The 23,959-nt window shown below is 37.8% G+C and overlaps 1 protein-coding gene across 5 annotated transcripts in view; it reads left to right on the top strand.

Annotated features, from left to right (window-relative positions):
• The window catches only part of LRRC4C (leucine rich repeat containing 4C), a 565,233-nt gene that overhangs the window by 221,737 nt on the left and 319,537 nt on the right, over nt 1–23,959 (top strand). For all 5 annotated transcript variants that reach the window (XM_052781909.1, XM_052781908.1, XM_052781907.1 and 2 more), the window contains exon 2: nt 7,195–7,284. The gene's annotated coding sequence lies outside the window, so the exon portion shown is untranslated. The remainder of the gene's footprint in view (nt 1–7,194; nt 7,285–23,959) is intronic.

Below are 23,959 nucleotides of genomic sequence, written 5' to 3'. Positions count from 1 at the left end.
CTGTTTTTCTGTGATTTTTTTTTTCCCCAGTAACACACACAGACTGCCAGAAATGAAGTAGAATTTTCTTTTTAGCTTTCCTTTTCTCTCCAGAACTCTGATCCTGCACTTCTGAAATATGGGAAATACAGGAATAAAAGAAATTTGTAAAGCGTTTGGCTAAAATGGGGAAAACATTAGCTAACGCTTACATTATTTGCAGTATTCCCTCAACAGCCAGTGTGCCAGCTTGAAATAGCTCTTACTGGGAGGCAGCAGCACTGTTCTGGGCTCTGAAAAGATTCTGCAGTCTTTCGTGATGTTGATAAATTCTGAAAATAGGTTGATTGAACTAAAAATAATGTCTTGCCTGGGCAGTACTTGGCATCATTCAATGCATTTATTTTAGGAAGGAAGGAAAGGGGGAGGTTGTACTAGGAAAGAGTAAGTCTATCCAGTGGCGTTGCAAGAGAAAAACTCCTAAGCCTTTGTAATTTAGTTGTGAGATATAGTGCAAATGTTAAACCCCAAAGCAACACCACCTAACATCGTGACTGTCCCTGCAGTTGCAGCACTTTTTGCAATAATTTGAGTAATTTCTCACAAGCTCTATAACACACCTGGAAGCTTAAAGTGCTACTCAATTAATTTCCTATGAGCAGCCTTCACTGACTGTTCCTTATGTTGCAGTTGTAAAACAAGCAAACAAACAAACAATGTAAGAGATAAGCTTGTGAATTGTAGGCACTGCTCTACCCTAATGATTCTGTATTGAACCAGTGCCTTAGAAAAAAGAGTTTGAAGCTGTCACCTGCTCTTCTGGATGAAACATAAAACTAAAGCTGAGCTTTCCTGTAGTAATTACATTATCTATTGCTTGGCTTTTTAGCAGTAGAAATATTGACCAAAACCCGAGCTCTTACAGTTAATTCTGTGTAGCTGTATAAATTCTGAAATTTCTGTTTGAATAAAGCCAATGCTAACTTGAATTGTTTTGTACTGCTATTGTGTTGGCTCTTAGACAGTTGCTGTGTTCTGAATTCCCAGAGGGGTTTTGATTGAGTAGTTGTCCATGCCACTCGGCTGTATTGGCAATCTAATATTTTTAAGGTAAAGAATTAATTCTAAATGTAAGAGCAATGTTATATAAGACCCAGGTATGCTAATCCATTTTCAAGATGAAAATTGAACCTGAAGCCAGGTCCTTAATTGGCCCTTCTGTTTCCCCAGCACTGCTGAAATTAGGCACAATTCAGTGGGGTTTTTTTGGCAGAGAAAGCTCTGTTGTTATGTCTTCTTCCTATTTTGCTCATTATAAGCATTGTTTTAGTCCCCCTACACTATTACTTTATGCTCCCCTAAGTTAATTTAAAGGGACTGACTAGCAATGAACACTCTAAATCCAGATGACATCTCAGGTTTTGTTGTGGGCTAATTGGTTGGCCTTGTGTCAACTCAGTTGCTCTTTCTGTCATCCAGAAAACTTCATTTACTTCGCATCGTAGTGCTATGGGTTGCCTTTGCAGAAAAAAAAAGAAAAAAAAAAAGCGTGTGGTAGAAAAGCAACATGGTCGCCCCTCAGTTCTTAAGAATCTAAACGTTAAAAAAGAAATCATTAAGAGCATAAAGAAGTTGTAGCTACGTATAGAACCAATGTCTATGTAAGGACAAAATTGGAAAGGCTGGGGCAAAATGAGAATTATAACTACCAAAAGAGTTACAAGACTTTGTATGGGAAGGCTTTAGAAGAGTATTAGATGTAAGAAAATATGAAAGATTGCCTCACCAAGGCGATCGGCCCCGCTGCAGGTGCGTTCCGCAGCAGAGTGGGGGATTGCGGCGCACGGCGGCGGGGGGTTTCCTCAGCCGGGGAGACCCCAGGGGAGCACGCAGATCCACTGGGAGCCGGCAGCTCTCAGGAGGGAGAGCGGCTGAGGAGGGGCGGGCAGTCTGCAGTGGACCTGCAGCCCACGGCCAAACAGCCAAAAACTCCCCCGCCGGCACACGCAGCAGGGAGGGTGGCCGATAACGTGGAAGAATGGAAGCTTGCAACGGCGAGGACCTGCAGGAGGAAGAGACTTCCCCCGAAGCTTGAGGTGCCCTTGCAGAACCGCTTCGCCGCTCTGCAGACTGAAGAGGAATGACCCAGCCCGTCAGGAGAGATGCTAGAGCTGAGTAAGGCAGCCCGCTCTGCAACCCACGTAACAACCAGCACAACTAAGAAAAGGTGACGGGTGATAGTAGTAGGCGAGTCTCTTCTGAGAGGTACGGAGGCACCCGTCTGCCGACCTGACGCATTCTCTAGAGGCGTCCTGATTACCGGGGTGTCGTGTCAGGGGTGTCACTGAAAGACTGCCAAGCCTTGTACAGCCCACAGACTATTATCCTCCCGGTCAAAGGGAAGCGGTTTGAAAGGGCCAGTCAAATCTGGCGAATCAACAAATGGTTACGAGACCGATGCCGCAGGCAGGAGCTCAGCTACTTAGACCATGGGACTCGCTTCACTGGCGGCTCAACTTAAATGCCTCTGTAAACACGCGTAGCATGGGGAATAAACAAGAGGAGGTAGACGTGCACGCACCTCCAGGGCTGTGATCTTGTTGGCACCGCAGAGATGTGTTGGGATGGAAGGATACAGGCTTTTTTGGAAGGACAGGCAGGGGAGATGAGGAGAGGGTGTTGCCCTCAATGTCAATGACCAGCTGGAGTGCATGGAGCTCCGCCTGGGGATGGATGAGGAGCCGACCGAGAGCTTATGGGTCAGGATTAAAGGGAGGGCAGGGACAGGTGACATTACAGTGGGGGTCTGCCACAGGGAGACCTCATAGCAGCCTTCCAGTACCTAAGGGGCCCTGCAGGAAAGATGGGGAGGGACTTTTTACAAGGGCATGTAGTGATAGGACCAGGGGTAATGGCTTTGAACTGAAAGAGGGTAGATTTAGGTTAGATGTAAGGAAGAAGTTCTTCACCATGAGGGTGGTGAGGCACTGGAACAGGTTGCCCAGAGAGGCTGTGGCTGCCCCATCCCTGGCAGTGTTCAAGGCCAGGTCGGATGGGGCTTTGAGCAACCTGGTCTAGTGGAAGGTGTCCCTGCCCGTGGCAGGGAGGGTTGGAACTAGATGACCATTAAGGTCCCTTCCAACCCAAACCATTCTATGATACTGTATGATGTTATTGGGCTAAGTGAGCATATAACAAATGTCTGAAAAGAAGGTGACTTATTCAGTGACCTTATTCTATTAAACTTCACCAAAAAAAGTGAATTACAAACCTATTTTTAATAGTAAATAACACAGAAAATAAATAGAGGTAAGACTAATGGAAAATGAGTTAATACAGATATATGTAAGTTTTATATTGTGTCCTGATAGCCTGGAAGTAAAGTAACTAGGAACTGTTAATGTTGGAGAAATTGCAGGGCAGAGGGCTCGAAAAGGGTCAGCATTGCACATAGCTGGAGCTTATAGCAGACTGTAAAGTAAATGCATTTGATGCATTATACTGCAGCTGAAACAGCAAGTAACAATGAAAAAAGAATAAATATACCAGAACTGTATGTATGACATAGTAACGTTTCCACTCCACTTAACAGCGGATGGGGCATTTTATTTACAACTGGGTACTAGAGAAGTTTTGACAAATATAAAGGTTCTGATAGCAGGAAAAAATGAAGGTGAAATCCCGGAAGGACTTTAGTGTTGGTTGTTACACTGAAGGCTGTGATCAGTGGTTTTCATGTGCACTGTAGGTGAGACAAGAAGTTATTGTTTCTATTTGTTGCTTAAAGACAATGGGAAAGTAATACTAAAATAACAGAACAATGGAAAAATAATGTCATGGATGCTTTCTGCTAATAGTTTCTAGGAGTAACTAGAGGTAAGCAGGCAGAAGGCTGAAGATCCTTGATTTTATTTCAGAAAATTAGTGTGTGCGCTAGATGATTAGTTGAATTCTCCTGAAATCCCATATTTCTAGGCTATTAATAAAGAAAAGTAAGCGGCATTACTCGGCAGGTATGGATATTAGATAAATCTTACATATTTTGCTAAGTCTCTAAAGTCGCCGTATATAATCATTATCATTCTCTTAGCTACAGTTTTTCAAGTGGAAGTCTCTCCGTGGTGTAGACATCACTAATTATAAAAGCCCTGACTAATGTTTGTGTAAAATATATTAGTACAATAACAGCACAAAAATTTAATAATGACAGCAATAATGCATCATGCTGATTAAAAGTATTTTAATCTTTAGATTCTCACCTTCATTTATACTCTTCTCTTACTACTTTTTCTACTATTGCTATTACGAATGTCACTGCTAAACCTTTAACTCATAGTACCAAACTTACAATAATGTTTATTAAAGCTTAAAACATTTTTACATAAGAAGCTCATCAGTTCCAGCTCTTTATGTTTAGTAGTGATGGTTTTGGTCACTATTTGAGAATGAACTATGAGAAAGTATTTTGAAGTACTTCATCTTTCTACTGCAGATTTGTTTCCTAAAACCATCATACTCTTCCTCTTCCCAGAGCTGTGTTCTATAAGGCTCTATAGTGATGAGTTCTTAAATGTCAGTAAATAGATTTTATTTTTTAAAGTTTTACATTTCTCTGGTTTCATTCAATTTTTTTTCTCTCTCAAATTTTTAATATTTTTCTTCTAGTGATCTTTGTTTCCATATACTGTATATGCTTCCATATACTGTATAATCACAATATGTAGATATTTCTGTGTAGTCGTCTGCAGGCCCTAACCATGCCTGTGCTTTTAGGTGGCTGTCCTAGTGCTATGTGGCCACATACACATCTGTGAAAGCTTAACTGTATCATCCAAGGCTGAGAAGCTGCATCAAACTGCTGCGTTCTTAGACAGAAATAAGTTATCTTTTACCTGATCCTGTGGAGACATGTCTATGAGAGTCAGGGGAGGTGAGCTGCATATGAATGAATCGTTGGAATTTTTTTTTATGGGAGACATAGTTTGGTGAAGGAAAGGCTAGAGCTATCTAGCTTAGAAATTTAAATATTATTTTACTGTGTTTCCTATGATGCTTTTCTCTACTCCCTGTGAACCCATATGTGACTTTTGAACAACTGGAAGTCATCAAACAAGGCAAGGTGTTATTGAGAATATTCTATCTTTTTTTTTTTTTTCCTTTTTTTTTTTTTTCCCCTGCACCTCATATACTAAGAAGTTTTATCTACTGTCTCACCACCTGGCTTTTTTCCACCCATTTAAAGGAGTGCATATTTCCTTAGGACTAACATAGTGAAGTAAAGGCAATATGCTTTGGTGGATTCTGGAAGGAGAGTCTTCATTCCCATGATGTGAGGATGACTTCGATCAAGACTGCACCTTTTACGAGCACTCTGATTGCTTTCTGCCAACACAGGCTGGCCAGCCTTACTTGCTTTTCACATATGAGATATTTTAAAGAGTTCCACTACAGAACGCTGGCTTTATAATTTGTTTCTCAAATATATGCCTTCGCTGCCAATTTTGTGCTTTGTCATCACACTGTTTTCTAGTCCTCAGTGCACAGTTGTCAAGGAACTGAGCACAATTTAGCCCTTTTTAATTGGCTAAGTCATATGAGTCACTGAGCACCTTCTGAGAGGAGCAAACAGTGCTCTAGCTAGCTGGTAGGACTGAACTATCAGCAACAAATAAGTTGCATACCCTGTTATCAGCCTGTAGATGTAACTGTATTTCTTACCTTTTTAAGCTTCTAACATTTGCTTAACTCAAAAATTCTTAAAGGGTGAGATTTGTTAAAAGTCCAGATTACTGATGTGTGCCTGAAAATTTCCAGAACAAGGTGACTCTTTTGAGATGTTTCTAATCACTTAAGTCGTACTGTTGCCTTTCCATATCTGTATGTCTAACATTGTAAGCCAAGCTAATCTTGGCCGTGTGTGCTTACAGCTAGTCTGTATTTCTTTATGGCTAGATAAACGCGGTATGTCAGAATCACTGTTCCACGAAGGGCTGACAAAACTGGAGAGCTGTATCATGCTACCTGCACTCATTCCTGCGTGCCATCACTTGTTTCTTTGTAAGTATTTGATGAGGCTTTAGATACTAAGCGGACTTATTGGACAACCTAACAGATTCTCTCACTGCAGCTCACTCTCAGTAGTATTTTCTCTCAGTCTTGAAAGGTTTAGAATTACTAAAAGCTTCTAAGTCATCTTTTTCTCAGTATTTAGCATCCTCTTCTGTAGGACGGCTGAGGACTTTTTCACAGGGGGTCACAAAGAGTGTGTAAAAAACTCAAGCCTATTGTCATGAGGTTTAAATTCATAATTCAGGAATCTGCAGGAATATGGTCACTTACCAAAAACGTTTGAAATTCACTCTTGACAGCAAGGAACATTCCACAACACTGACTGGAAATCTTACCATGTTTTGATATTTTAGGATAAGGAAGAAATAAAACTTACTAACCACACTAACTAGAAGATATTTGCTTAGAGGTGCAAGAGGCAAAATTTTTTAAAATCAGTCTTATTTCCTACTAGAGGAAATATTAAGCTCTCTTAAGCTGCTGTCAGAGCAGTAGGAATGAACTGGATCTCATAAATTGTACTATATCTATCTGTAAAGCTTCTACATTTTCTTGCGAGTCTACTCAGCTGTTAAACTGATTTCACTGTAAGAGTCTATTATTCAGCCTACCTGTTTCTTTTCTTCATGTGTTCTCATTAATAAATATCAAAAAGAGATAAAGAGAGGTACTCTGGGATATAATCTACAGGATTTCGTTCAATCCTTCTACCATTAATATTCAAGGAAAATGTGATATCTTTTTCTTAAGAAAAATGGGGTTTTTTTGGCCAAGATTCCATTTTCTTTCAGAATATTTGTGAAAGGTCTTTTTGATTGAAACTGGGAATGCATGCTTCCTGAAAAGCAAAAACTTTGTTCCTGGCAGAGCAAAATAAAACAGAAATAATAAACTCCCTGCAGCTCCAGTTACTTTTTACCTATATATGAAATATATTCCTGACTCTTATAAAATGCTAATAGCATGTTCATACTCACAAATAAAGATTTAATTATGCAGGTTTTTAAATGAAATTGTAGCATGTTCCTGTAAATTTCCCAGCTGAGGTTTTACTTTTTCATATATTACCAGAGCATGACTACTGAAAAAACTGCCAATCATTTAACCTCATGTTTTGTTTTGTTTGGTTTTTTTTTGTCTTTCCAGAAATGAATTTCTTTATTGCGAGAAATCAGGATTATTTATTGATGCAGAAAGCAAACGGGCTGATGTTCTGCTGGGTGTTCTGAACAACATGTAAGTGTAATACATTTACTGTAACACTGATTACGTGTTCAATTTAGCTAGTGATTATGATTTGATTTTAACAAAGAAACCATTGGTTAGAGATGTTTCTTAATTTATTGTTATCAGAGCAGCAGATAAGGTTCGATGACAGATTGTGTCTGAGGCCATACCTTTCTGAAGGTATTTTTGTCCCCTTGTTTTACTGTGCACATTAATCTCCATCAGACCCCACTACACATTCATAAGCGTCGCTCAGGAAAGACCATAGCAACAGAAGTCAAGATTAATGGTAATTGATAAGCAAAGCTCTAAAAAAAAAAATTATACAGGGCCTACCTGGTCAGTAAAATGACCTGACACTAGATAAACTTCTTTATTTGTTAACATCCCCCAAAATAGCAGTTTTTTGATCTTTTATAGTAGGAACTGCAAAAACAAGGCTACACAATGGCTGACAGAAATGTAAACTCTGATTAAAATCTTCAGTTTTGAGAAGACACTAGGTAACATAAATGACCTTCTCAGACTTAATGCATTACTACGCAAGGAAAGGCAAAAAGGCCATTTATTCTTTCCCACAGCAATATGTACTGAGCATTGTTGCTGTTCAGTAACAATACTGTTTCTGCTATTGCTAGTGGGATGACAATCTTAAATTTTCTTCTGTTTATGTTTGATTGCATTGTCATACACATTTCTTGCCTGATAAAGGTCCAGTTCTTGAGACTGATGTTGGATCTCTGAGTATTCATTTGACTTTTGAAAGGCTAATTGATTCAGCTTTGTTCATGATGTTGTTTCAGTCTTTTATGTGCACAAACATTTGTGGGGATGATTTTATTGGCTCCAGTATTTGTGGGCTGAATATCTGTCATTTGAATAGTCATGCACTCATGCAGAAGGAGGATTTTGAGCATCCTATTATACAGTATTTTCAGCATGATTCCTGTCACTGGTTTTGGAAAAGCTTCAGTCCAAGAGTAGAAATGATACCAGCTGACTGAGGTGATGTGTCATATATAGTGACTAGTGAGAGCCTAAATGCGAGGTTTGCCACACAGCCAGTCAGCTTGTCTTTGTTCATGTGAACTTTCCTAACAACTCTAAATAATAAATTACTTAATAAAAGATGGTCTTTTTGAAAATAGCTTATCAATTGAAAGAAAGAGTGGTTTGAATCTGTCTGTTCAACTGTAGAGTAGGGCAGGGATTCCCAGACTGGGATCTAAAAGCTATGCAATGGAAACTGCAGCGTGCCTGTATTCTCTGCTGCAAGACTGACAAGAAGAAGATGCAAAAGTGGTCCTCTGGTCAAAAAAATTGGAGGTGTGGTGTCAAAACTCTTATTTTAGCTAGGAAGTTGACACAGGTGTTTGAAGCTGCATGCAGGATTAGACTAGGGGAAAAATAAGATCACCAGGCATCCCTTACCAAAGTCTATATTTTGTTGTTGTTGTTGTTCATAAATACTCTCAGTGTCACGATCACATGATTTAAGACCAATTTTTTCATTGTTAGGGAAAGAAAATAGATGTTTTTCCTTACTGCATTGTGAAGATGAATTCTTTTACTCTACGAGCTCCTTAGATTTTGTGATAGAAGAGATCAATTTGAAATAAAAATTAAATGGATTAGTACCATCTTATTATTGTCCAGACTAAAAGTTAGATTGCAGTTGGCCTAATACAACTGTGTAGCTATTGGCTGTAGCTGATCAGGAAGCTTCAGCTTTCCGTATATGACATCCCACCATTTACATTTTCTGCTGTTACAGCCCTTGTAATTTTATGATGCCCAGTTCTTCTCCCTGCTTTCTAGAAGGTACTGCCTCCTAGTCCCTGTTTCTGTAAAAGGGTAGCAAAAGGTGCACTACACACAGTACTAGTAGAGTTACATGTGCCTCAGTATAGCACTTAACAACATAACTGAACACATGTGCAGCGGGTGTTTGATTTTCAGCACATTCAGCAATCAAAGGTATTCTGGCAGCAACAGGATGACACCGCTACTGATGAGAACTGATCAACATTTTTCAAAAAAAATTTTTCACATCAGAAAATGAAAATTGGTGGAAACTAAAATAGGTGTCCTCAGTCTTTCACCACAACAGCCCACCTGATAACTTTTAGTAATACCAGTGCTTTTGCAATATGTGAGAAGCCAATTAAATGCAGCTCTATAATGAAAGCTGTCTGCCACAAAGCCTGGAGGGTATAAATTGGGGTGTGCTCCTAGCCATGCTTTTTTGAGTGCTAGGCTCTCCTGGTATGAAGAGATACCAAGCCCTAGTACTCCCTGTTCAAACTGGTGGTTCCCTATTACCGACTCCCTGCAGTCTCACACGAGAGTTTGGCAGCCTTGGAAACCCAGGTCTGAGGGGGACTGGGGGGCTCTGGAGTAGCTCTGTGACCCCGAAGGCCTGGGAGATGGAGATGGAGATGGAGCTCTCGGTGCTTTGAGAAGGCTGGTCCCATGCAGGGAGCTTCACTTCGGGGGATAAATTAACCCCAGCCCTGTGGATGAGCATACAGGATTTTTGAGTACTGGCACTGCCTTGAGGGTCCGTGAACCTGGGGCAGCTCCTGATATTTTTCTTTTGTTTCCTTACTCTCTTTCATCTCTGTCATTTGCTGGAGTTCTTCCTGATTCAGAGAATTCAGCGTTTTTACAAAATATCATTATTTTGTGGAATAGAAATTCCATGTTATGGGTTTTATTGCTGTGTAATTTGGGAAAAAAAAATTAAGCCATCTGAGTAGTGCTGATAATAATCCAGGTATATATTATGTTTAAGGGGGTTTTATGTGGATAGTATTCTTCAGCTGAAAACACTGTTCGGGAATGATTAATTTATTTCTTTCTGTTGTTAGAGAATTGGCTGCTAAATGGAAGCATTTTATACTGCACGGTTACTTGAGGCACCGTTATTTTCAATTCAACAGAACTAAGAGCAGAGAATGAGTGACAATATGTTAAGGGACTGTGTATCACAAAATACACAGCTTCAGCTTGCATGTGAAAATATCACTTAGCTGTGATAATAGAAATTAGATTTCAATGAGTATGTTCTTTGTTATTAATCCATTTTTCTCCTTTCATCTGAAGAAATCCTAATAACAAGTTAGACAAATCATACTCTTTAAAACTGATTTGAAATAAAAATGCTTTTGAATCCTTGCAATTTCAGGCATGCATTTTGTAATAATTATGATAATAATAATAATATGTTCCTTTGCTACTAATGTATCGATGCGTACTTGTAAGCGTGCACAATGTTGTATTTTTATTTTTGGTCCAAGTTTATTGTTAAGAATGAAATTATTCTTCCTATTTAAGCAAATTTGTGAGGGAACTGTGGGAGGTACAGTAAGAACATTGAATTTGAAGACCTAAGAAAGATGTTAAATTATAAGGACTGATTATTAATAAGTAGTGTTGAAGTACTAAGGTGAACTTTTTCCTTTGGGGCAAAAGGGGTGGTGTCTTAAGTCTTTTTAATTTTAAATCTTTGATGTTGCATCAGTTTCAATTACTGTCTGAAGTTGAGGAATTTGTAGCATGTGTACCCAGGCAAACACTTCTGTGTGCATTCTGCATAGCATAACTTCTGTATAGGTTAGTACTATTAGAGTCTTAACTGAACATCTTTACGAAGCTTCTTTCAAGTAGCCACTTTTTGTGATACACAGAAAGACACTGATCTTATTATATATAAGGGCTTTTGGTCAGCTACTGTGATTCTCTTTTTGGTCTCTGAGGCCAGCTTAAAGAACAAAAGACTTTAACTTTATTGTCAATGATGTTGAGAAATTACTGCTAATTTAGTAGCATTTCTTAGTTTCTTCTGCTGATTTTGGTCTGGCTGTGACCATTTTTAGCTACCCAATATCCCCTTTTAATTTCACCCTTTCAGAGGGGAGGAAAGAGAAAACAACACTATTGCTTTTCTGTTAGTTTATTTTGTTGAATTATAGTCAGAGGTTTATTACTTTGTAGTCTGGAAACTTCAGCACCGTTCTTGTTTCATAAAGGAGCGCAGGCTGGGGTCAGTGGCAATGGCTCCTCTATATTTAGTGCCTACAAGGTATGGCCCTAACATGCTCATGATCTAACACACAAAGATGCTTGTACACGATGCATGTTGACAAAGCATTAGTACAACGTTATGCAGGCTTCCCGAGACCAATACAAAGCATGCCTGGTTTCTGACAACCCTTTTTATACAGTGTTCAAAATTTATCAGACTATACTTGCATCCCTTCTTGGACATACACTTTCCATCCCTATCACGAACCATTAAGTCACCTTATGTTCAATAAATGTCTGCTTTATGTCCTCTTCTCTCTGTTATTTTGGAGATTTTCTTTATTATTTTGATACCGTTTATCTTGCATCATATTTTTGTGTAGATACTTCATCTATTGTTCACAGCTTCTGTGGGGCCTACTTTGATTAATGCTTTTATCAACTGTATCTGTATAATACTGAATTCTAATCAATTCTCCACCAAAACCTACAACCACTAAAGTGTCACTCAAGAATGAAATAAAAATGTTCCTAGAATATACTGGCCAAATCTATTACTGTCAGTGGGTTCTAGGAAGTTCATAAAAATGTCGAAAAGAATAGCATCATATTTTGAGATTGAAGAAGGGCCGCAGATTTGTTTTTTTTTTTTCTTGTCCAAAATAATCAAGGCAACATTCTTGATTTTCATCACGAAAGAAATTATACAGATTGCAATCATTTACGTGGTAATGATCTCTGTGGAGTACTGAGAGAGAAAACATTCATTTTTCAAGGAGAGCTACAATTTCTTTTTCAAGAATGTTCCTAAAGGAAGCTGTCTGAAGAAGGGGAGCTTTTCCACCTGGTCAGCATTATTAATAGCTTGGTTTTGTCTCACTACTGCAACTGCTCACCCTGGCTCCTCAGCAGAAGAGACCGCAGCAGGAGCTGCAAGGTCTTTGCTGTCCGCTGACCCTGTAGTCTTTTCTGATAAAAGTTTATTCATGTATTTTGTGATTTCAAACAAAAACTTTTGTATTTCATGCAAAGATAGCCTGGCTTCTTCCTACATGTTTATAGTGCATTACATAAAACGCTTTTAATTTCTTTTTCCTTCCCCCCAAATACAAATGTTTCTCTCCAATTGGCTTATTATCGTGCATTACCACAGAGGGTGCTGAATGAACAGTTTCACTTTCTTTTACGGTCACAGCAGTAGTTTGTTTCTGACTCGCTGAAGAGAACACAAGATTTGTGTAGTCACTTGTAAACATCCCGTTGAAGTAACCTTCATCTGTTCCTTGATTCATTGCTTGAGAGTTTACCAGTTAGACCCTTGAGACAGCCATTGTGGGGTAATTGTTATGATGTGAAAGAATCAAAGGACTAATAATTCCAAGGCATTTAGAGTTAGATTCAGCTTAGTTAATTTAGGTATCTGAAACTGTCTAAGATTTAACTACGTATGATCCTTCTGTATGAGAGGACAGAAGCTGACTTCTCTAGAAGGTGTTTCCTACATGAGTTTTTAAGACAGGTATGATGAATTGTCCCATAGAAGTGGGTATTCTTTTTTCCCATTAATTTTAAGGAGAGTCTGCAGTGACTGTTTCAGACTTAAGCAACATACTTTAGGTATTTAAATTTAAACAGGAAATCCCACCCTTGGCAGAAAGCAAATTTTGCTTGACAGATTGATAACACTTAAGTCAGTATAAGAACGCCTTCTACCTTGTGATCTACCAGAACACTTAGTTTTCCAAGTTTTGCCCGTGATCTAATTTATTGTGGCATCTCGTGTACAGTATGTGAATGAAGGTTGAAGGATGCTTTTTCTTTTGTGCTTTAAGGTATAAACTGTGAAAAAAAAATCACATTTTATTACGGCACGATAATTATTCCTAGAGAGTGGCATTACTAGTTAATGCAGACCTAGTTTAAAATTGAACCAGTCTTGCCTCTTCAGATGCGTGCTGTCAGTTAAGTGCCTGTAATGCCTTGCGACATCATCTCTGTGTTGCTTAAATCAAGGAGTTTTTCTGTGGGTGTCGTCCCCCGCCCCCCCCCCCCAAATCTTTCACTTTGTTGCAGAGTGACGTCAAAGATCTTCCTGATAGTTCGCCTCTTGGTCCGCTAATTCTCATGCTCTGAGTTTGCAAGCAAATTCTGGTCTGGGAGCATGCGATTATCAGTGGCAAAATTTAAAGCTTTTGGAGGTATTCTACTGGTATTGTTGTTTTGGAAAGAAAATACACTCTATTTTCTCAGGCTTTTATGTAGGTCACTTAAAATACATATTTTTCAGCAGCCTGTCAAGGGAATTTGCAAATTTTTGGGTTGTTTTTTCCCATCCACCATTTAAAATGGATCCTTTTAAACTTAATACAGCAAAACTAATGGCCACAAGACTTTGCTGCTCTTGTACCCTCACTGTGATCTAATCTAGTTATGTGTATGGGTATAGGAAAAGCACTCAGGCAATGGGAAAATGTGCTATTTTAAGCATGTTCTCTGTATGATTCTGTTAAATTAGTCAGTGGTACATCTGTAGCTTCCTGACAAAAACCCACATGCTTGCCAGATTACAAGAGGACCTGGATGCATCTGTTGGCGTACCAGGCTTATAAAAAAATCAATTTGAAATGTTTCAAGCACTAATGTTGTTCCCAACAAAATAGAGCTAACATTATTAGATACCTGAGCCCCTTCTACATATCCAGGGCAGGAAGTGAAAGAATAAAAAGTTTTTGATTAAATTACATCAAGACCACATTCAGTTCAGTCTGGTTATCATAAATGTACCTGTATGTTAAACACAGTTGAAGGTGCAGCAATATTTATTTACATGTTTAAATTATATTAACTTTAATACTACTAATTAAAAATATTTACATTTATTAGATGCTGTCATCCACAGCAGCCTAGTACACTGTGTATTATGTATACCATGGTATTGTACCTTAAATACAGCCCTATTCACAAAAATGAGAGGTCTATTGACTCATTTGTATGCTTTCAGTTATCAGACTGCAGATCTGTCTGACAGTGAAGTTACTACAAAAGTTGTTTTGTCACTAATTGGAAGGTCCCTTTGGAGCAGAAATAAGAATGTCTGTTGTGCATCACCAGTTGTAAATTTAAAATGTTGTTTCTGGTAGGTATGACATGATTGATATCAATCGATTAGCTGAAGCTTCTTAAGTTATGCCCTAAATGTTGGTAAATGCCATGCTTTTTTCATAATGTCCTTACAGCTTTGATATATTTACATAAATCTTATAACCACCTTCTGAAGATGAAAAATAAAAAAATGTGATCCATTTTTACTCTCCGTGACTACCCTTTAAAATACCAGAACAATAATTCTAGGTTTGAATTTGCCCCAATTGGAGTGTCCTTGGTTTTGCAGAGAAGCTTGACGGAATATTTAGCTGCAACCTCTTTTTGTCATATCATCCTGTGATCTCTTAGACCAAAGACTTAAAAGCTCTCATGGGTGACCGAAAACTATGAAAATACCATGGTTTTGTGTATACTTGTTACGGGCTCTTTTTCTATTAAACAGCAAGATGTTTCCTAGGTTGCAGATTCAGACTGCTGTGTCAGCGAACTTGCTGCCGTTCCTGTGTTTTTGGAGTGGCCGTGGCCGTGGCTGGGGCAGGGCGTAGGGAAGCTTGGCCCTCACCACGGGTACGGTGTGCTGCCCTGAAAGGTTGCAGTTTGGTTTGGAGTTGAGGCGTATGCCAAGACCATACATGTGGTGAAATGATCTTGTTTGGAAGGTGAGTTTGGATAGAAAGTATTGCAAGACTTTGAACGTCGTACAACAAAGAGGCACAAGAGTCGTGCTTTTCACCAGTACTAAAAAACGGTGTTTGCAATTCCTTGGTTTCGAGGTATTGATATCAAACCAGCTGTTGTCTTGGTGCTTTGTTGTTGTTGCTGCTGTGTTACTGGTATGCTGCCAGTCCTTGTGTTTGTTGAAGTTTCAGTCTCTTACAATTCTTCTGCTTGGTAAATGTTCCAAAGGGCTTTATTAAAACAAAAGCCAGATACTCTTGTGATTCTTATGAGGTATATCCTGCATTTATTGTTAGTCGAGCAAAGGGCAGAATTGATACAGTAAGGTTGTATCTATGGCGTGGGTAATGGATACCAAGATTTTCAGCCATGGTTTTCTTCTCTAAGAAACTGCATTATGCCTGACAATAACTTCCAACCAGTAGTTACCAGAGTAACTATTCCTTATGGTTTTCTCATAAACATTATGATAAATATATGAGCTTTGTATGATAGTATAGTTTGACATTCGCTGTGCACAGTTATTTTTCTGGCAGATCTGCTTCCCTCAAAGATAAGATGGCGGGCTGTGATTTATCTATATGTCTGTCTACATAATCTAAATATCAATGTCATAGAGAAGATGTATCACTTCAGTTCTAGTACTCACTGCCAGTTTTGTTAGAGACCTGTCAGTTCTGTAGATGGAAATACTTAAAATGTAAGGAAAGAGTAATTAAGCGTGGATAATGCTGTTTGGCTAAAATAAAACTAAGCTTATTTCTTTCTTCACTAAACTGAATTCCAAATCTGTTCAGAGTTCTGAAATATTAATTTACCAATAACCTCACCATGTATGTAATAATGTGTGTAAACACGTACTCACTCACTCCTGTTCTCCACTCAAATCTATTTTGTGCTTTTGTATCCCTCTGGATAGATAATGTCTCCAATCGGAAGTATCTATCTGTCTCCATTTATTCTCAGTTGTGGTGGTCTACGTCCAGATGTATGTATATATTTGTTCTTATTTTTTAAGGCAACGTGTCTTGTAACTTGAGAAAACAATACTTTTAATTATGTTATGGGCATGACTGCATACTTCTACCTGGAGAAGCCGTATGCTTTCCTTACATTGACTCCCACTGTAATGAGAATAGTATGAGGAGAAAATAAGAGCTAGTAAAAATACCTATTATGAGAAATAGAAGCTGCTTAAAACATCATTTGGAATATTAAAATAAATTCTGGTGAAGAAGGTTCATTACTAGGTGATGTGGTTAAAAATACATGGTCAATCACAAACAGCTGGATAATGAATAAGGTGTATGGATGATAAACACAGCATATATTTCTCTAGCTTATCTTCTTGCATTTATCTCCATAAATATGCTGGTTAAATATACAAAGGAAAATGGGCATTAAAATAGGAAATATGGGAAATTTCACAAGATGTTCAGTTCAGCACAAAATAATTAAGTGCTATAAATTGTTATAAATAAATAGGCATTTTATTAAACAGTCACCCCAATTCTGTTGCTCGCCCTCCATAAGCTTAGATCGCATTCAACTCCTCAACAGTATCTGCTTCATATACTATGGCTCTGAAGTCATGGTGGGACCTGCGGCTAGAGTAAGCTGTGAGTGCCGTCAAGCAACGTGAAGAATACTGCTGTTGTCACCCTCAAGACATCTGAGATGAATCAGAGCAGCAGCATAGCCTTAGACATCCCTGCTGTTGCACACCATGAACCTGACAATGGATCGCTTCCGTTCTCCGAAACACGATCAAAATGGTCTCGACAAGGGAATTAGAGAGCTGCCACAAGCTGTCTCAAGGCACTAAAGGTGTAACTCTTGGAAGCCTCCTTGGTTGAGCCGAGAGTAGAAAACCTCAGTAGCACTTTCTGTATGGAGCAATCAGCCTGTGAGCTTTGAACGAGTCAATAATAACGCAGGGACAGAAGGTGCTTTTACATCATAGGAGACAGTCAGTAGGGCCACCCTTTTTGTGCATATAGGGCTGAATTAAGTAAAAGTAATAAAACAGAGCTGACCAAAACCAGAGTTATAACAGTTCTAGAGATACAGAATAGTCTGTTCTACTGCCCTGGTCTGAATTGGGGGAGCCAGACATCTGAACGCAGGTGGAATCCTAGCCAATAGGTATTAGATATTCTTAGACGCATCTCTTGTTTTTACTCACTGTCAGTTCCATTTTACGTCTTAAAAAATGTCTCCTAAAATTTACTATGTTTCTGTGAGTTTTGGGCGGTTTGATTTGGAAAAAAAAAAAGGTCAAAAATTTTAACTAACCTCAGAAAAATGGGTGTTGAAGAAACCTTTTTGAGGATCCTGTGATTCCTGCTAAGGCAACAGTCCTGTTTCAGAGTCTTAGAAGACAGGAGCTATCACTTACTGAAAGATTGGATTTTACACAAGCTTCATAGTCTGCATCTCCATTAGAAAGTACTTAGATGGTTTTTCTATTTCAAACTAGCTGTTATCTTGGATAAATGTCCATGTTTCATGCTCCAATTACTGTACATGTCTTTTAATGCTAATATCCTAGTAAAACAATTGGTAAAAATAGTGGTGTAAAAATGGTGAATGCTACTTAATTTATATTCCCTAGATAAAAAATAGAAAATGTAAAAGAAAGCGTTTTGTTTCCTATTCCCTGTATTAGTACCATTTGGAGCCACTTTTCAAACTTCCATAGAAGCATTCAGCCAGAGAAGTTGAAAAGGGATCAGAAATACGAGCAGCAAGCCCCGACTTCCTGCACTCTTTATGCCCTTTCTGCCAAGCCAGAGCAAATGTTTATTTGTTACTCTTCAATACATGTTATGAATCAGCAGCAAAAAGGAGAAAAGATATAGAAAGATGTCATTCTAGGTGGGCCAGAGTGATATTTTTGTAATCCTTGCATTATGCCTTCTATTTTCCTGATGTTATTGTCCTCCTAAGTCCTAAAGCACTTTAAGGAACAATACAAAATAGCTTTGATACCATACCGACTCAGTTTCGATGTCATTAACTCCTCCTCCATCTCATAGAAATTCTCTCATGGTATTCTGAACATGACTTTTTCAATTCTATTTCATTTTCCTAAACAGATATCTGAGTGTCCAACAAAGTGCAAAAGTCTGTCTTTCTAACACATATAGCCAGAAGGCACATAAACATATAAAATGGACTGGAAAGTTCTATCCAGTGCCATTAAGTGGCAGTCGACCACTTAGAAAGATAAAATTCTGGTTAATACAGTGATGATGGAGATGTATTGCACAACATAGCTGGAATGAAATCTGTTTATCTTCACCTCCTTTACTCCTCATTCATAGTATATATTGTGATTTCACTACTGGAAAGGCCTTGTAATCTTTTACGCTGTTTGAACGGAGTAATTGATGTTTAGAGCTGCGATATCTTTACTCTCTTTAGAAAAAACACATTCCTGAAAAATATTTAAGATTTACAGAACAAATAAGACAGGCTTTGCAGAGTGTTAGCTCCTTATCTTTACTGACATTTTGTCTATATTCCTGGTTTGTGTAATACTTCCTAGATGTTAATTATTTATCAAACACTAGCAGGTTGCCTGATATTATCCAAAGATGACTTTATGCTTCTTGCCATGATGGCATTATAGGATTTATTTTTTGCCATGTTTGGTTCTGTGCATGCTTTCACATGCCTATGATCACTGCGGAAGCCCAGAAGGCGATACCCTCACATAGAATAAAAAAAAAAGAACACCTTTAAAAATATTCATATGCTCTTTTTGAACATGTGATAGACTATATGTGTGTTTCCCCATAATATCCAGCATTCGTTGAGGTTAAATGTGGCTTGTTCAGCGTACAGTAGGCAATTCTGTTGCAGAGGCACGTGGTGGTTGTTTCAGGCCAGGTAGTACTGCAGATGGAACCTCTGATTTTGCATTGAGGATACCATCCCACCAATGTCTTGACTTCTGCTGGCAGCATAGCTCTATTAACTGCACCAAGTATTTGCTTTTATACAGCATAGGAAGAGAGATGCATCATCAGTCATACATGTAATATTCCTTAACATGTGAACAGATGCTGAAAACCCTTTGTTAAAGAGAGTCTTCATATCTGTTTGAATATACTACATCAAGGTAACTTCATGGACTGTGAAACATGGAGGTTCTTTCCTAGATTTAAAAAAAACAAAACAAAACCAAAACCCAAACCCAGCAGTATACGAACAAAGTCAAAGTTAATGAATCAGTGTCTAAAATTGTATTTTGAAACTGTAAGAGACTGAGAATTGAGGAGAACTTTAACTGTCATAGGTACAGAAGGGTTTAAGGAAGCCTGATAAACAGGATGGTAGAAGCAACTGAATATATTTAAGGGAAAGAATTGGTATCTGTCAATATATTGACAAACCGGCACGCTAATTCATCCATAAAGTGCTACAGGAATAGTAGGTTCATTAGACGTACTAATAGATTAGATTGTCCTACCTCTTGGATTTTTGAATCTGGATATGTGCAGAGGACCTTCACCAAAAAATAAGTTTACAGAAATAAATCTCAGAGGAAATAAAACTCCAAATGAAAGCTTAAAGAATACAGCAACAAAAGAAATAATAACAAAGAATTTTTGCAGAACATGGTATCTGGTTCTGAAGAAATAGTGTATGAGAAGTGCTTTGCAGTTTTTCCTTGTGTTTTGTTTTTACCAAGAGGGATAATGTTACTTTTGAAATGAAAAATTGAAGGAAGAGCTGACAGTAGTATTTCATTCTTGGTAAGGCTTGCTGGGCTCCAGAGCCCCCTCCCCGTAGGAGAACTTTTGTTTTTCAGATGGAGGCTATCAAACAGGAGCCTGATTTTCACAGGACAGATGCAAGGCTTGTCTGCTACTGTAGGGAAAAAGCTATAAAACTCAATTTGTCCCTCCTGAGGAGTTTTCTTCTGTGCTGCCTTGTGTATAGCTCCTGAGCAAATCAGAACAACTATTTCTAGTGAATACAAACATTCCTGCAAACTTCATTGATGTTACTTTTTAGGTCAAGGAGAATAAAATGAAAAGGGGTAATATCAGTAAAAGTCTTACTGAAAGATCACAGAGAATTAGAGAATATAATCTGAACACTAGAAAAGCAAAAGCTAGATACCATTTACAAATCAGGGTAGTTTCATTACAAAAAGAAGTAAAATGAAAAAAAAAAAAAATTCCAAGGAGAACAGTTTCAGCGTTGTCTGTTTTTTGAGTGGTTTCCAGATTTTGGGGGAGAAGATTTTTCCCAGTCTTCCTGGCAAACTGTGTACGTGCAAAGCTTTGCACTCCCAGCTTTTCCCAAGGAAATATATGTAAAATTTTAAAACAACTTCTTACTTGTTATTACTTTGTCTTTCTGAAAGCTTAAGAGTACTAAGCATGATTACTTTTTAAACTGGAGCCTGAAACACACAGAAAGTATAATACCAGCATTAATAGCCTAAGATTCAGGACATCTTCTAATGAATTATAATCCCTGGGAAAATTGAGCTAGATTTTCTGAGATCATTTGTCATTTCTGATACAGTCCAAGTGATTTATCTTCATGCATTTGCCTAATGCATTACTTATTTTAACGTCGATTAGGCTACCAATGCTAATCTGATAGAGAAGACAGCATTTAATGGTTAGAACAATATTGAGAGTTGCTGTTTGTTTGTTGTATCATTGACAAACTGCCTGAATATTAAATATTTCTTTTCCTTGTTTGGTACTTGTAAGCAAGTTTTAATCTGTTGTGGGTCAATTGTAAGAGAACCTTCGAAATTAAACCAAAACCTGCTCTTGAAAGTAAGTGAAAACACTACTGCTTTTCTACTGATCGGATAAACTGTTCAATATTTATATATACCTTTCCTGCCCACCGTTAAATAGAAACAAATTGCTTAAGTGTATCTTAGGCTGCATATTGTTAATAATTGAGGGAAGGTGGTTGAATTATCAGGGCAGGAGTGCAATGTTTATTTTGTGCTTTCAAAAGTAATTCCTGGAGGAACCAAAAAACCTGGTGATTACAGGCTTATTGCAATGAAACCTTGAAAGCTCAGAATGGTTCTGGCAGTAACAAGCTATACTTACTGTATGCAACAGCAGTTTGTTAACAGATTAGGTGAATAATCAGCCTATTATCTTTGCACGTACTCAGTAACCTTTGCAGTGTATCAACAAAGCTACGCCACCATTACATCAAGCATTTATAAATGTGAAAAATCACTTGATATTCTGGTAACGTAGTCTGCATAAAAAGTTTTGAGACAAGAAAAAGAAAGGGGCGCGTACTCCTTTCTAGAGAGAGACAGAGGTAGATGCAGCAGAAAAAGCAGCAATTAGAATACCGGCAGGTGGTAAGACACAGGAACAACTAAATAATTATATACATTTTTATAATTTATTTTTTGTTTCTTAATTTAGCTTTTTATGTAAAGCTATAAGATATTGACTGTTAATTTCAGAAGTCTTTTTCATTTCATCTTTGAAATGTTCATGTTTTGCTAATGTAATGAAAAAAGAAATTGTGATGTTTGAAAATGAATAATTCTTCTTTACTTAAATTTCTTCAGTGGTGCAAAAAGTTGTCAAATACAAACCCTTCAAGATTATTGTGCTGAAAACTAAGACAACATTCAGCAGTTATATCATGGCTTCAAAGATTTTATCTTTTAAAAAGCCTGCATATATTTTGTGTATATGCAAATAACAAATTTCTGATATGCCAGTTTTATCTTAGGAGTACAAAATTCTTGGTCTGTGCATTATTTGAATTAGCCATCAGTTTAAAATCCCAGATAACAGATGCCTGAGCCAAAACGGCAGTAATCAAATAAGTTGAGACTGAGTTCAGCTCCACTCTGAAGGAGGAGATACATCGTTGACTAATCAGCTTAGGCACAAACAATTTCTGAATAGAAGTCATGGTCCACTCTAAGACTGTGAAGTAGAAAAGCATAATACATTCTCAACTCACCGGTGGATTTCTTTAGTGGTTTTGTGATATTTATTATCCTCATCGTTCCTCACTTCCTTCAGCTTTAAAAATGAAGATTATAATTTCTGATACTTTATTTATTAGATACTTTGAGATGAAGAATTGTAGGGAAGCATGAAGACTTGATATGTACATTTCAAGTAATTCTCCAGCTTCACTCCTCTTTGGCCCCACTACAAACCCAAATATATACAAATATAAGTTTTTCTTATGGTTTGGTATATAGTTTAAGAGACCTGAGATTAAGCAAATCATTATTTTCCAGTGAGACTTCATTTTAGCATAACGTTTCTGACCAACTATAAATTAGACTATTAGTTTATAATATTGCTAGTGGTTTAGCTGAGAGCGCCCAACTGCTTCTTTTTTGCTTTGTCTCCTTGTTATACTTATCTGGTTGCATGGTACAGGTTATGATCAATCATGATTCAAAAGGAATGTAGGTTGTTTTCCCAATCCTGTTGCCTTCAGTCTGACAGCTGCTCCCTTGACATCTCCCCAAACTAGTCAGACCTTAAAAGTAAATAATGACAGGCAAACTAAGAACAGCAAGGGATTTATCTCTTCACCCACTGTCTCTCATGCTGACAATCATTTTTCATTCCCAAAAGAGACTGTCAGTTTCTTGGATGACCGCTTATGCTTCTTGGACTCCAGCCGCATTTGTTTTTATTTTTGAGAAGTTCAAGAGATGGCAATGTGAAATGAGTGACCCTTTTCATCCTTCATCTTGAAGAAAGAATGAAAATGACAAATTTGTTCTATTTCAGCATAAACTTAGCATTTTCTCTTCCTTTCTTCAGATGAACAAAGTGAGAGTTATTCCATTAAAAATGTTCTGAGTAACTCAATCCACTGATTTTTTGCAGTGCTCAGAATGGGCAAACATGGCACCAAAAGTATTCATTCTTGCAAATGCAGCTTGCTAATTTGTTTCACTGGTATTTCTGACCCCTTCAGATAAGTACTATTGTGAAAATTAGAAACAAAGGAGAAAAAAGTCTGTTTTAACAAAGTAGTGATGAGATGTTAATGAATAATTCCTGAACTGAAACCAGAATTCTTTCTGCTCTTATTATTTCAATGAGAGTGCAGTGCCATGAGACCTATGGAGCCAGTCACGTGTACGCGAGTAGAAACCCACAAATACTAGGAATAGAAAATACTGACTGACTTTCATGAGTTGAAAGTTGTTCAACAAACCTTTAAACAAAACAGATAAATCACTAAATAGTGTCCTTTTTCTTTTCCAGTCATAGAAAGAAGAATAGGCAATGTGCACTCTTCCAGTGCAAGTGGAATGAATGAAATGAAATCTCCAGTAGCTTTCTCCATAGAGGGGCTGGAAATTAAAATATAAATAAAGCACTTCCATGATGACAGTGCATCTAAAAAATCCTTTGAATTTAGGCCAAACAGCTCTAGAAGAAACGAGAAGTTCCTAGTGCTTCTTGCCAAAACAAAACAAATATGTTTTGAATTTAAAAGCCGTGAAGACAGTTGCATATTTCTCGTTATGTTATACAGTGGAAGTATTGTTTATTGTTTGATTACATGAATGCCCATTGTAGGTCATGGTTTTTAACCTTCAATACAAACAGAAGATATGATAACTATTGATCTTCTAGCCTCACTTCATGACATTCTGTTTTTATTTTTCAACTGAAGGTACATGAAATCCACACTTTAGAGTTATCTAAAAAAAAATTGAACTACAAATTTGATTGCGTTTCATTCAACAAACATGCGTAGGAATTAGCATGGCAATACAATTTAAGCATGCTCGCATCTTTTGCTGCTTTCTGAAATCCCTCCCTTGCATTTCTTTTGGTCCCTTGGGCTATATATTTTATCTCTTTTCAGATGTAAAGTA

This window comes from Harpia harpyja, chromosome 3 (genome assembly GCF_026419915.1).
Source record: "Harpia harpyja isolate bHarHar1 chromosome 3, bHarHar1 primary haplotype, whole genome shotgun sequence".
NCBI classification, from domain to species: domain Eukaryota; kingdom Metazoa; phylum Chordata; class Aves; order Accipitriformes; family Accipitridae; genus Harpia; species Harpia harpyja.
Note: the sequence above shows the minus strand (reverse complement) of the source record. Positions and strands in the feature narration are given on the sequence as shown.